The sequence below is a fragment of the Staurois parvus genome, unplaced genomic scaffold (assembly GCF_062004578.1).
Source record: "Staurois parvus isolate SC_StPar_1 unplaced genomic scaffold, SC_StPar_1.0 ptg000135l, whole genome shotgun sequence".
NCBI lineage: Eukaryota > Metazoa > Chordata > Amphibia > Anura > Ranidae > Staurois > Staurois parvus.
This window is the reverse complement of record NW_028317931.1, coordinates 4,198,610-4,209,804: the sequence shown is the minus strand read 5'-3', so window position 1 is coordinate 4,209,804 and position 11,195 is coordinate 4,198,610.

Sequence of the window (11,195 nt, the reverse complement as noted above, 5' to 3'; positions counted from 1 at the left end):
GCCAATCAAAGTTCTGCTTTCCTCTCCTCTTCAGGTGGCCTGTCAATTAAAGTCTAAGAAATTATGCTCTGAGCTCTGTGGCTCTGCATTAAAGAGGCCACTAGTCAGGGATGCATGCCCCCCCCCCAATCCAATAGTATGTATTTGATTCCTCAAAAAAACAGTGGTTTATAAGTTGCAAATTAGATAAACTTATTTTGTAACTAGACCTATATTGTGAATATTTCTAACAAGAGTTTAACACAAGATGAAGGCAAACGGAATTCAAATCATGGTGAGTCAGGAGTTAGAGAAGCTGACTTATGGCTAACTTACAACTCAAAAGCTGTTGCCTTCTGAGTCATAAGTTAGCCTCTTGGGAGGGCAGAGAGGTCTCTTGACTCTTGAATCCATCAGCTCCGATGGCTCCCTGATGGTTGGCTTCACCAAAATTATGGGAGGGTATAAAGAGAATGTTTCCTCCAGACCCACAAAAGATGATTTCATAGAGGCAAGTAGACTGCTAAATTTGAAAGGGAATTTTTACTTTGAAAGGAAATTTTCCCTCATTTTGGTGAATGCGATGAAAATTCACTTGGCAAAGAATACCCAATAATATGCAAAGAGAATAAAAACCTGTACTTTTTATTTCCTTTTACTAAATGATGGAAGTCAACAGAGCTTTTATGTCATGCATTAGGCTAGGGGAAAAGCCCCTTGTAAAGAAATTCTTTTGCAAAATGAACACTGTATTTTCTTGTTTGTGCCTTGTATGAGGCCCTAGATTTCTTAGCAGCACCCAGTAACCTGGTTTCAGATCATATACTCTTAGATCATATCTTCTTTTGTTCTGGTGTTGTCAGGGAGCGAGGAGCCAGACACACAAGGAGGTGCAATTAAAGGTAGGTTTATTTATATCAAAATAAGACAAGAGTCTATGCAAGTCCAACAGCGGAAATCGTAGCCAAAGCCGGGATCAAGAGCCAGGAAGAATCGTCGCCAGAGCCAGGATCAGGAGCCAGGAAGAATCGTCGCCAAAGCCGGGATCAGAAGCCAGGAGGAGTCTTAGCCAAAGCCGAGTTGGTATTCAGGAAAGCAATGAGTAGCTAAACAGGAGCTTGCTGTTGTGTAAGAGACAGGACACAAATGCAATGAGCAGCTGCAGACAGCAGGCTTAAATGTGATAAGCCACCACCTCCTGGAGGAGGAGCCGCAGAGGCCTGAAAGCATAAAGGATCCCACAATGCTTTGCAGACACCTAAGATGGATGCCAACACATGGAGGAGCACAGACCCTGAGGAAAGGTAGGACCTTGACAGGTGTCCTCAGATGTAGCCAACATCCCACAGGCAGAGCTGCCAAAGGCCAGATCCACTGGCAAGCAATCTTCTTTTTGGATCCTAAGCATGTAAGATGAATACCTTGTTACATAATATTTCACACTATTGTAGGCATTAACCATGGCTGATAAGTGCCTACTCTAGTGTTGTTTTTTCTGAAACAAAAATGACCCAACATGTTAAGAAGGGCATGTTTAAACCGGCTGTGGGTCTCCTTGAAGGTGATAATTAGTGATTTGTGACTTCTTCTCCCCATCATATTCAAAGGATCTTTGATGAGTTTGTACTCAAAGTCTCTGCCTTGGCCTCAATTAACCTTTTGGAGTATTCCATAATGAACAAATAACCTTTTCATCAGGACTTTGGCTACAGTAGAAGCTATTTGATCTTTCATTTGGAAAGCTTGTGCATATCAGGTAAAGTGATCAGTCACCACCAGGATGTTCCCTTGTTCATATCAAACTCCAAGCATAGGAAATCAATGCACACCAACTCCAAGGGACTAAGAGTTTGTACAGTGCATTCATTAATTATTCAGACCCCCTTCTCTTTTTTCAATTTTGTAATGTAGCAGCCTGATACTATAATTGTTTAAATTCATTTTTTTTATCATTATTCTACATTCATTACCCCATAATGACAAAGTGAAAACAGATTTTTAGAAATGTTTGCAAATTTATTAAAAAGGAAAATCTGAAATATCACATTGGCATAAGTGTTCAGACCCTTTGCAACAACACTTGAAATTAAGCTCAGGCACCTCTCATTTCTATATAGCAACAGACTATAACAAAGAAACATTCTACCTTCTTCTGCTTGAGGGGAATACTATGTCCTGGCACATGGCTTAAATTCTAAAAAACTCATCTCTTTGTCACACTGCATTCTTCTTCTATCAGCATGTTCCTTTTTAACACATGAACACTGCAGTGCAACTGATTGGCTCTGTGTGCTGCTTCTTCCACCCTAGTAAAAGGTAGAATGAGAGGCTGACATATTTACATATAAATAGTAAGCACACCACATATAAGAATGCTGTATTCAGCAAATAAGAACAATTATACAATAGGTACAAATATCTACATACACTATATTGTCAGACATATTGAGACACCTGCCTTTACACACAAATGAACTTTAATGGCATCCCAGTCTTAGTCTGTACGGTTCAATATTGAGTTGGCCAGCCCTTTGCAGCTATAACAGCTTCAACTCTTCTGGGAAGGCTGTCCACAAGGTTTAGGAGCGTGTCTATAGGAATGTTTGACCATTCTTCCAGAAGCTCATTTGTGAGGTCAGGCACTGATGTTGGATGAGAAGGCCTGGCTCACAGTTTCCGCTCTCATTCATTGTGCAGGCTAGACAAGTTCCTCTACCGCAAACTTGCTCATCCATGACTTTATGGACCTTGCTTTGTGCACTGGTGTGTAGTCATGTTGGAACAGGAAGGGGCCATCCCCAAACTGTTCCCAGAGTTGGGTGCATGAAATTGTAGAATTTGTCTTGGTATGCTGACACCTTAAGAGTTCCCTTCACTGGAACTAAGAGGCCAAGCCCAACCCCTGAAAAACAACCCCGCACCGTAATCCCCCCTCCACCAAACTTTGCACAATGCAGTCAGGCAAATACCGTTCTCCTGGCAAACACCAAACCCAGACACGTCCATTGGATTGCCAGACAGAGAAACATTATTCGTCACTGAAGAGAACACATCTCCACTGCTCTAGAGTCCAGAGGCGGCATGCTTTAAATCAAGGCAACCGATGCTTTGCTTTGCACTTGGTGATGTAAGGCTTGGATGCAGCTGCCCATTCCATAAAGCTCTCTACACACTGTTCTTGTGCTAATCTGAAGGCCACACAAAGTTTGGAGTTCTTTAGCTATTGACTCTCCATTTTACGTGGCCTACCACTTGGAGGCTGAGTTACTGTTGTTCCCAGTTGCTTCCACTTTGTTATAATCTCACTAACAGTTGACCGTGGAATATTTAGTAGCAAGGAAATCTCACGGATGGACTTATTGCACAGGTGGCAACCTATCACGGTACCACGGCGGAATTCATTGAGCTCCTGAGAGCGACCCATTCATTCACAAATGTTTGTAGAAGCAGTCTGCATGCCTAGGTGCTTGATTTTATGCACCTGTGGCCATGGGTTTGAATGGAACACCTGAATCCAATGACATGGAGGGCTGGCCCAATACTTTTGGCAATATAGTGTTCTGTATGTCATATCACATTAAAAGAGAAGTTTGGGAATAAAAAAAAACATTAATATTCATCTATACAGTCCTAGCTGCATCTGTCCCCCACTGCCTCTACACCGAGAACTGAGCAATAAAAGGCAACTGATCGCTCGGTTCTTGGTCTTCAGTGAACAGAAAGCCAGTGACTGTCAGTCATCGGCTTTCTGCTCTGGCCCTCCAGAGCTCACTGGAGTGTAGGACTGTGGAGGGGGTGGGTGCAGCTCGCTAAGAAGCTGAGCTTGCAGTTTAGGCTCCTGGGTAGATCCCAACATTGAAATTCGGATCTGTCCAGAGCCTGGATCAGCTCAGTGCTGTCAGCCAAAAGCGGGCTTTAGCAGATCTAAGTGCACTCCTGTGGCCCAGAGGAGTATAACCAAAGGGGCTTTGGCCATATTTCTCCTTGAAGCATAATGCAGCAAAGATATTTATGCCACTGTTAATTTGAATCTATAACCAAAAAGAATACTTGCATGTACATAACTACATCAAAAACCACTTATAGGCATATAGCAACTAATGTTCAGAAATACATACAGGAACTACTAGAATAGAATAATTAGAAGGAAAGCAGAGGCAGACCCTTTTGAAAAGAGAGAGGAGGAAGAACCCAACATTTCAGGGGTGTAGGAGCCTCCCTTCTCAAGAACCTCCTGAGCGCAAGAAGCTGATACCAGTTCAGTTGCACATGCCTACGCTGCTTGCATTTTATACACAGATTTAATGATATAATAATGAATGCAAAACTGCATTAATTTGTGTATTTAATACCTGCCAGGAGTTCACCTTTACCAAAAAACTGCCTATGCATGTAAGGGGTGTCTGTAGATAGAAACAAACTGTTCAGCTTTGACTAACTTTAAACAATGCCCTTCCTTACTTACCTCCCAAAGCCAGCCAAAACAACTCAGAGAGTTGGCATCATCCCCATCCTACCTTGTAGCTAGGATGTTACTAAGATACTCCCAGCCATTAATACTCACCCCTACTATCACAGGAGCGAGCTCTTAAATCCTTGCACATGTATGGTCCACTATTGTCCCCATCACAGCTTTGTTGAGCTCAGAGCTATTGTGACAGGAGAGAGAGCTCATGCCCCAGCAACAAGGTAGGACAGGATGATGCCATCTCTTGGGGTTGGGGTTTTTCAGTTAGGTCTTTGGGAGTTATGTCAGTGGCCTACATGTAAAGGATAAGTTCACCTTTCCTAACTAGTTACATAGTTAGTCTGGTTGAAAAAAGACAAAAGTCTATCCAGTTCAACCATTAAAAAAAAAAGTTATAATCCTATACCCACAGTTGATCCAGAGGAAGGCAAAAAAACCTAGCAAAAATCAAAAATCAAGTAATTAACAATATTTTTTAAAAATAATATAAATTTATCAATCAATGTGAAATGTGCAAATCACTCATATGATAATAACCTGCTGCCACATTGAATTATTAAACAAAATCAAATAATATTAAAAAAATAAAATAAATAAATAAACATTTAATATTTATTTATTTTCTTTTTTAAATATTATTTTACTATATATATATACAGTATATATATATATATATATATATATTTTTTTTTTTTTTTTCCCTGACCCCAGTTTTGGTTCGCCTTTCTCATCTGCTCCCTGTACATCTAGCTTGCCTTCTCTTCGGTGTTCTCCATTATATATATATATATATATATATATATATATATATATATTTTGTGCAGGGAGCAGATGAGAAAGAGAACCAAAACTGGGGTCAGAAACAAGAAGAGCAAGAACAAGGCAGCAGGATACAGGGTACAGCGTACAGGGCAGGAGCAGGGACAGGATAAATTGCAAGAGGATCTGACAACAGCAAAGCAAAACACTGATGCGAGGGGGGCTAATAGGGGAAAACCTAAATACCCCCCCAGCAGCCAGCATCAGGTGAAAACAATTACTGGGTTCTGTTGGTTGCTGGGAGACACCTGTTGGTGGAAACTGAAATTACAACCCTCTGCCCAGAAAACCATAGTGCCACCAGCAGGTGATCCAGGCCCTTACAATTCGTCAGGTTGAGGTAGACTAAACCTGTGAAAGAGCTGGGTGTTATGCTTTTTATGTGTTTTTCTTAAATACTTTGTATCTCAATAAAAATATTAGTTTTTTAACTAGCTGGATCGTATGTAGTTAAATAAAAAATAGACTAATATTCCCATGTTAATACAGAAACAAGAATACATTAAATGTTTTAGGTGAGGAATTCGTAGATAGATGGTGTTGATAAAAAGAGCAGCTTGGCGTGCAGCTGTTTACCAAGATAGAAATCCGACCATTAGTCATTTCCTCAAGGTTAAAATGTTTAAGAAAATAGCTTTGCTATGCTGACATGGATTAATGTTGCCAATTTGTGCTTGCATTCGGCATGGAACCATTGTATTCTTTGTACTGCAGTTGTAATCTGGTTCTCACTTTGTCTCAGGGATCTAATACCAGTAGAAGACAGTTTGTCGTTAAAAAAAAGAGAAAATTTGACATTTTGGGGCACTTATCACTATAAAACACATTCAGCAATGCTGAACTAGATTTCCATCCCTGCATTTACATTTGTTCATATTTTCTTGGCACCATGCTTGGAATATGCCTTGCCAGATACTTGCTCCACAGCTTTCTATTCCACAGAGCTAGTTCAATAATGAACTGCAAACACTAGTAGTGATGTGAAAACTGCAGTAACCTATAGCAGGTGATGAGAAGAGATAGAAAAACATATTCAGTACATTTCTGTAATACATGTACATTTCCCCATGTTTTATCCCTTATAATGCTGTAAGTAGAGAATAATGCCTGTTGGTCTGTCAGAAATCTACAGAGCTTTCACGTTTCTTTTCGGACTGATGATACGGTCCATTTTTTTAACTGAAACCCCAAGTAGCAGCATTAGGTTCCGTTCACATCTGAGCATAGCGTTTTTCAGCTTTTTTAGCGCGATTGTTCGTACATATTTTTATTTTTTTTGTGCGTTTTTATACAGCATTTTTAACCTTTTTTGAGCATTGGCATTTTTTTGTTAGCCAATAGAGAAAAATATAATCTATTGCATCTATTGTTGCTAGGTTTTTCTGTTTTTTTAGTTTTTCCATCACCTTTTTGGTTTTTTTTTTAATTATTACTATTATTATTATTATTATTCATTTATAGTTTTTTTGTTTTTGTTAGGGTAAGGGGTTAGAGTTAAGCTTAGGTTAGAGTTAGGATTAGGGGTTAGGTTTTGGGCTGGGGTTATTATTTTATTATTTTATTTAATAAAAATACAAATCTACATTTTTGGAATTCAATTTCAAATATATGTTAAAATGACTTTTTCATATGTTAAAAAAAAATCAGAAGAATATATTTAAAAAATGTGTATTTTAAAAAATATATATATTTTTAAATATATTCTTCAGAAATATATTGAATATGGCCAAAATTGTAGCATTTCAAATATATGTCAGTATATTTGGGAAGAATATTTTTAAAATATATTTCAAATATATTTTCTTCCATGTGGGTGTGCTACTATAACATATAAAGGGAATGTAGTAGAATGCTCATATTAACCCGTATATTTCATATTACTGATATTAAATACCATATGTATTAATAACTAATTAGTAATAACTATTGTCAAGCAATTAATTATTAATTAATTAGTTATTAATTCTAGTAATTTAAGAGTAAACTATGATATAAAATATGTAAATTTAAAAGTTGAACTCTGTATTTCATATTGGTTCCTTTTTTTTTTTTTTTAAGACAGTTGTAAGTTTACTGGGAGACAGTTCACTAGGATAGAGTTCAGACAGTTCCATACATCATGGTCTACAGGTAGAGACATTCATTTTCTTTGTTTATGTTAAATACATTGACATATGTCTTGACAAGTTTTGGACGTGCTCCCAGCTGCAGCTGATATTAACACCTTCCCTCCCGGCCTATAGCAGATTGACAGCTGGGCGGAACATTCGCCGTTGTGACTGGGCGTCATATGATGTCCTGTGAAAATGAGCCACACACATGGCTGTGGGGCCGCGTAGCGGCGTGATCTGTCACCGCCTGTGTCCACGGGACACAGCCCATGACATATCACTACACCGGCCCGTCGACTGTGTTATGTGACCGCTGTGACCAGTCACAGCAGATCACATGTCAATTGTATACAATGTTTCCTTGTCATGCCATCCATTGTATACAATTATGTTGTTAGCTGTGACTGGTCAAAGCAGTCACATGATACAGACAGGGCCAATCACAGCCCATCTATATCATGTGATCAGCTTTGCCCAATCACAGCTTATCACAACAAAATACTGAATTAATCAGTTTCATTCAGTAACAATGATTGCAAATATCAATGAAATACATTGATATTAGCAAACATAATGTGTTGAAAAAAAAGAAAAATCCTGCTCACTTGCCCAAAGTAGTTCAATGTTACCATTGTAACATTGTATTGCTTCGGTGACAGTGTGTTGAAAAAAAAATTGGAAAAAAAGAAAACAATAATGTAATAAAAAAAAAAAAAAATTGCAAAATTTGAAAAAAAAATACAAATTAAATTATTATTATTATTTTTATTATTTTCAACAAAGAAATGTAGCAGAATACATTTTGAACTAAATTTATGAAGAAATGTTATTTATTTGCAAAAGTTTATAACAGAAACAAAGAAATGTGTGGGGTTTTTTTCAAAAGTTTCAGGTGTTTTTTGTTTTATTTAGCAAAAAAGCAGCTCCGTGAGGACGTCGGATTGACGAAATGCGTAGGGCGGAGCTTAGTGGATAACGTCAGGACGTTCCCTGTGGCTGTCGGCAGTTCATCTGCGGTGAGCGGGGTTCATCCATCTTCTTTCCTGCTTTATGCTGGTTGTGCTGGTGTCGGTCAGGACACCTCACTTGTGAATGCAATTAAGTTTTCAATACATGTGATATGGTTTTAAACTTGCTGCACCATTGTGCCATTTCTTTGTTCCTGAATGTTATTCCCACACACGTGGAGAAATGATCGCTATATGAAGGGTCCTATTCATGCTGTAGAGTGACTGCAGAGTATTGCTCCTGAAACCGGGATTCCACCTAAAACCATAGAGTATTGCTTCTAAAATCTGGATTCATTCATCGCTCCCAGAGCAAACACGCTTGTGCTGATTTATAATTTGATCAGCATCCAGCTCTGGTGAGTTTATCCCATTTACCTGGTGGTGGATTGATCATGGTGTTATGATTTATATAAGAAGATTATATGGTGTTTGAGTTTACACAGAGTTAAACGGACTTTTTTGTTTAGTATATATGTTTGGTGTTCATATGGTGTTTGGATTTCTACACATAGATAAGTGTTGGATATGGTAAAATGCCTATTTGGTTTCCTATTGAATATATATATATACAGTCAGGTCCATAAATATTGGGACATCGACACAATTCTAACATTTTTGGCTCTATACACCACCACAATGGATTTGAAATGAAACAAACAAGATGTGCTTTAACTGAAGACTGTCAGCTTCAATTTGAGGGTATTTACATCCAAATCAGGTGAACGGTGTAGGAATTACAACAGTTTACATATGTGCCTCCTACTTGTTAAGGGACCATAAGTAATGGGACAATTGGCTTCTCAGCTGTTCCATGGCCAGGTGTGTGTTATTCCCTCATTATCCCAATTACAATGAGCAGATAAAAGGTCCAGAGTTCATTTCAAGTGTGCTATTTGCATTTGGAATCTGTTGCTGTCAACTCTCAAGATGAGACCCAAAGAGCTGTCACTATCAGTGAAGCAAGCCATCATTAGGCTGAAAAAAACAAAACAAACCCATCAGAGAGATAGCAAAAACATTAGGCGTGGCCAAAACAACTGTTTGGAACATTCTTAAAAAGAAGGAATGCACCGGTGAGCTCAGCAACACCAAAAGACCAGGAAGACCACATAAAACAACTGTGGTGGATGACCGAAGAGTTCTTTCCCTGGTGAAGAAAACACCCTTCACAACAGTTGGCCAGATCAAGAACACTCTCCAGGAAGTAGGTGTATGTGTGTCAAAGTCAACAATCAAGAGAAGACTTCACCAGAGTGAATACAGAGGGTTCACCACAAGATGGAAACCATTGGTGAGCCTCAAAAACAGGAAGGCCAGATTAGAGTTTGCCAAACGACATCTAAAAAAGCCTTCACAGTTCTGCAACAACATCCTATGGACAGATGAGACCAACATCAACTTGTACCAGAGTGATGGGAAGAGAAGAGTATGGAGAAGGAAAGGAACTGCTCATGATCCTAAGCATACCACCTCATCAGTGAAGCATGGTGGTGGTAGTGTCATGGCGTGGCCATGTATGGCTGCCAATGGAACTGCTTCTCTTGTATTTATTGATGATGTGACTGCTGACAAAAGCAGCAGGATGAATTCTGAAGTGTTTCGGGCAATATTATCTGCTCATATTCAGCCAAATGCTTCAGAACTCATTGGATGCCGCTTCACAGTGCAGATGGACAATGACCCAAAGCAGACTGCAAAAGCAACCAATAAGTTTTTTAAGGGAAAGAAGTGGAATGTTATGCAATGGCCAAGTCAATCACCTGACCTGAATCCGATTGAGCATGCATTTCACTTGCTGAAGACAAAACTGAAGGGAAAATGCCCCAAGAACAAGCAGGAACTGAAGACAGTTGCAGTAGAGGCCTGGCAGAGCATCACCAGGGATGAAAACCAGCGTCTGGTGATGTCTATGTGTTCCAGACTTCAGGCTGTAATTGACTGCAAAGGATTTGCAACCAAGTATTAAAAAGTGAAATTTTGATTTATGATTATTATTCTGTCCCATTACTTTTGGTCCCTTAACAAGTGGGAGGCACATATGCAAACTGTTGTAATTCCTACACCGTTCACCTGATTTGGATGTAAATACCCTCAAATTAAAGCTGACTGTCTGCAGTTAAAGCACATCTTGTTTGTTTCATTTCAAATCCATTGTGGTGGTGTATAGAGCCAAAAATGTTAGAATTGTGTCCATGTCCCAATATTTATGGACCTGACTGTATATATATATATATACGTTTTTCTACACATTTTTATACGTATTTACTTTTATACTTTAATACTATTTCTTTCTTCATATTTATAAATGTTTAGTATGAATACATATGTTGTGTGAATATTTTCTGCCTGCTGGGCTTTGTGGTACTTTACGAAATCCTTGCTTAAGAAATGTTTGCTCACACGCACCGACCCCCTCCCATCGTGCCAACTTGAGACAAAGGAATGTTTTTCTTTCTATAAGATAAGACTTGGAAGAAGATCACACCTATACCATGATGGAGATTGTTTTCATGTGGAAATGACCAATCAAAGACTAATATAATGCTTATGCTGTTGTCACATGACTTTTGCATATATAAGCTCACTTTCTCATTATAATAAACTAGAAGTGTTCATAGACTGAACTTGTGTGTCAGCGTGAGTCTCTTCCAGTGTGCACACATTCCAAAACTAGAATGATAAATTAGGACAGGAGCAGATAAGCACTGGACAATTTAGTCCTCAACTAAATCAGATATATGGACTTTTCATTCTGTTTATTTTCAGCACATTCCTATTTATTTTTAATTGCTTACTACTGGTGGAATC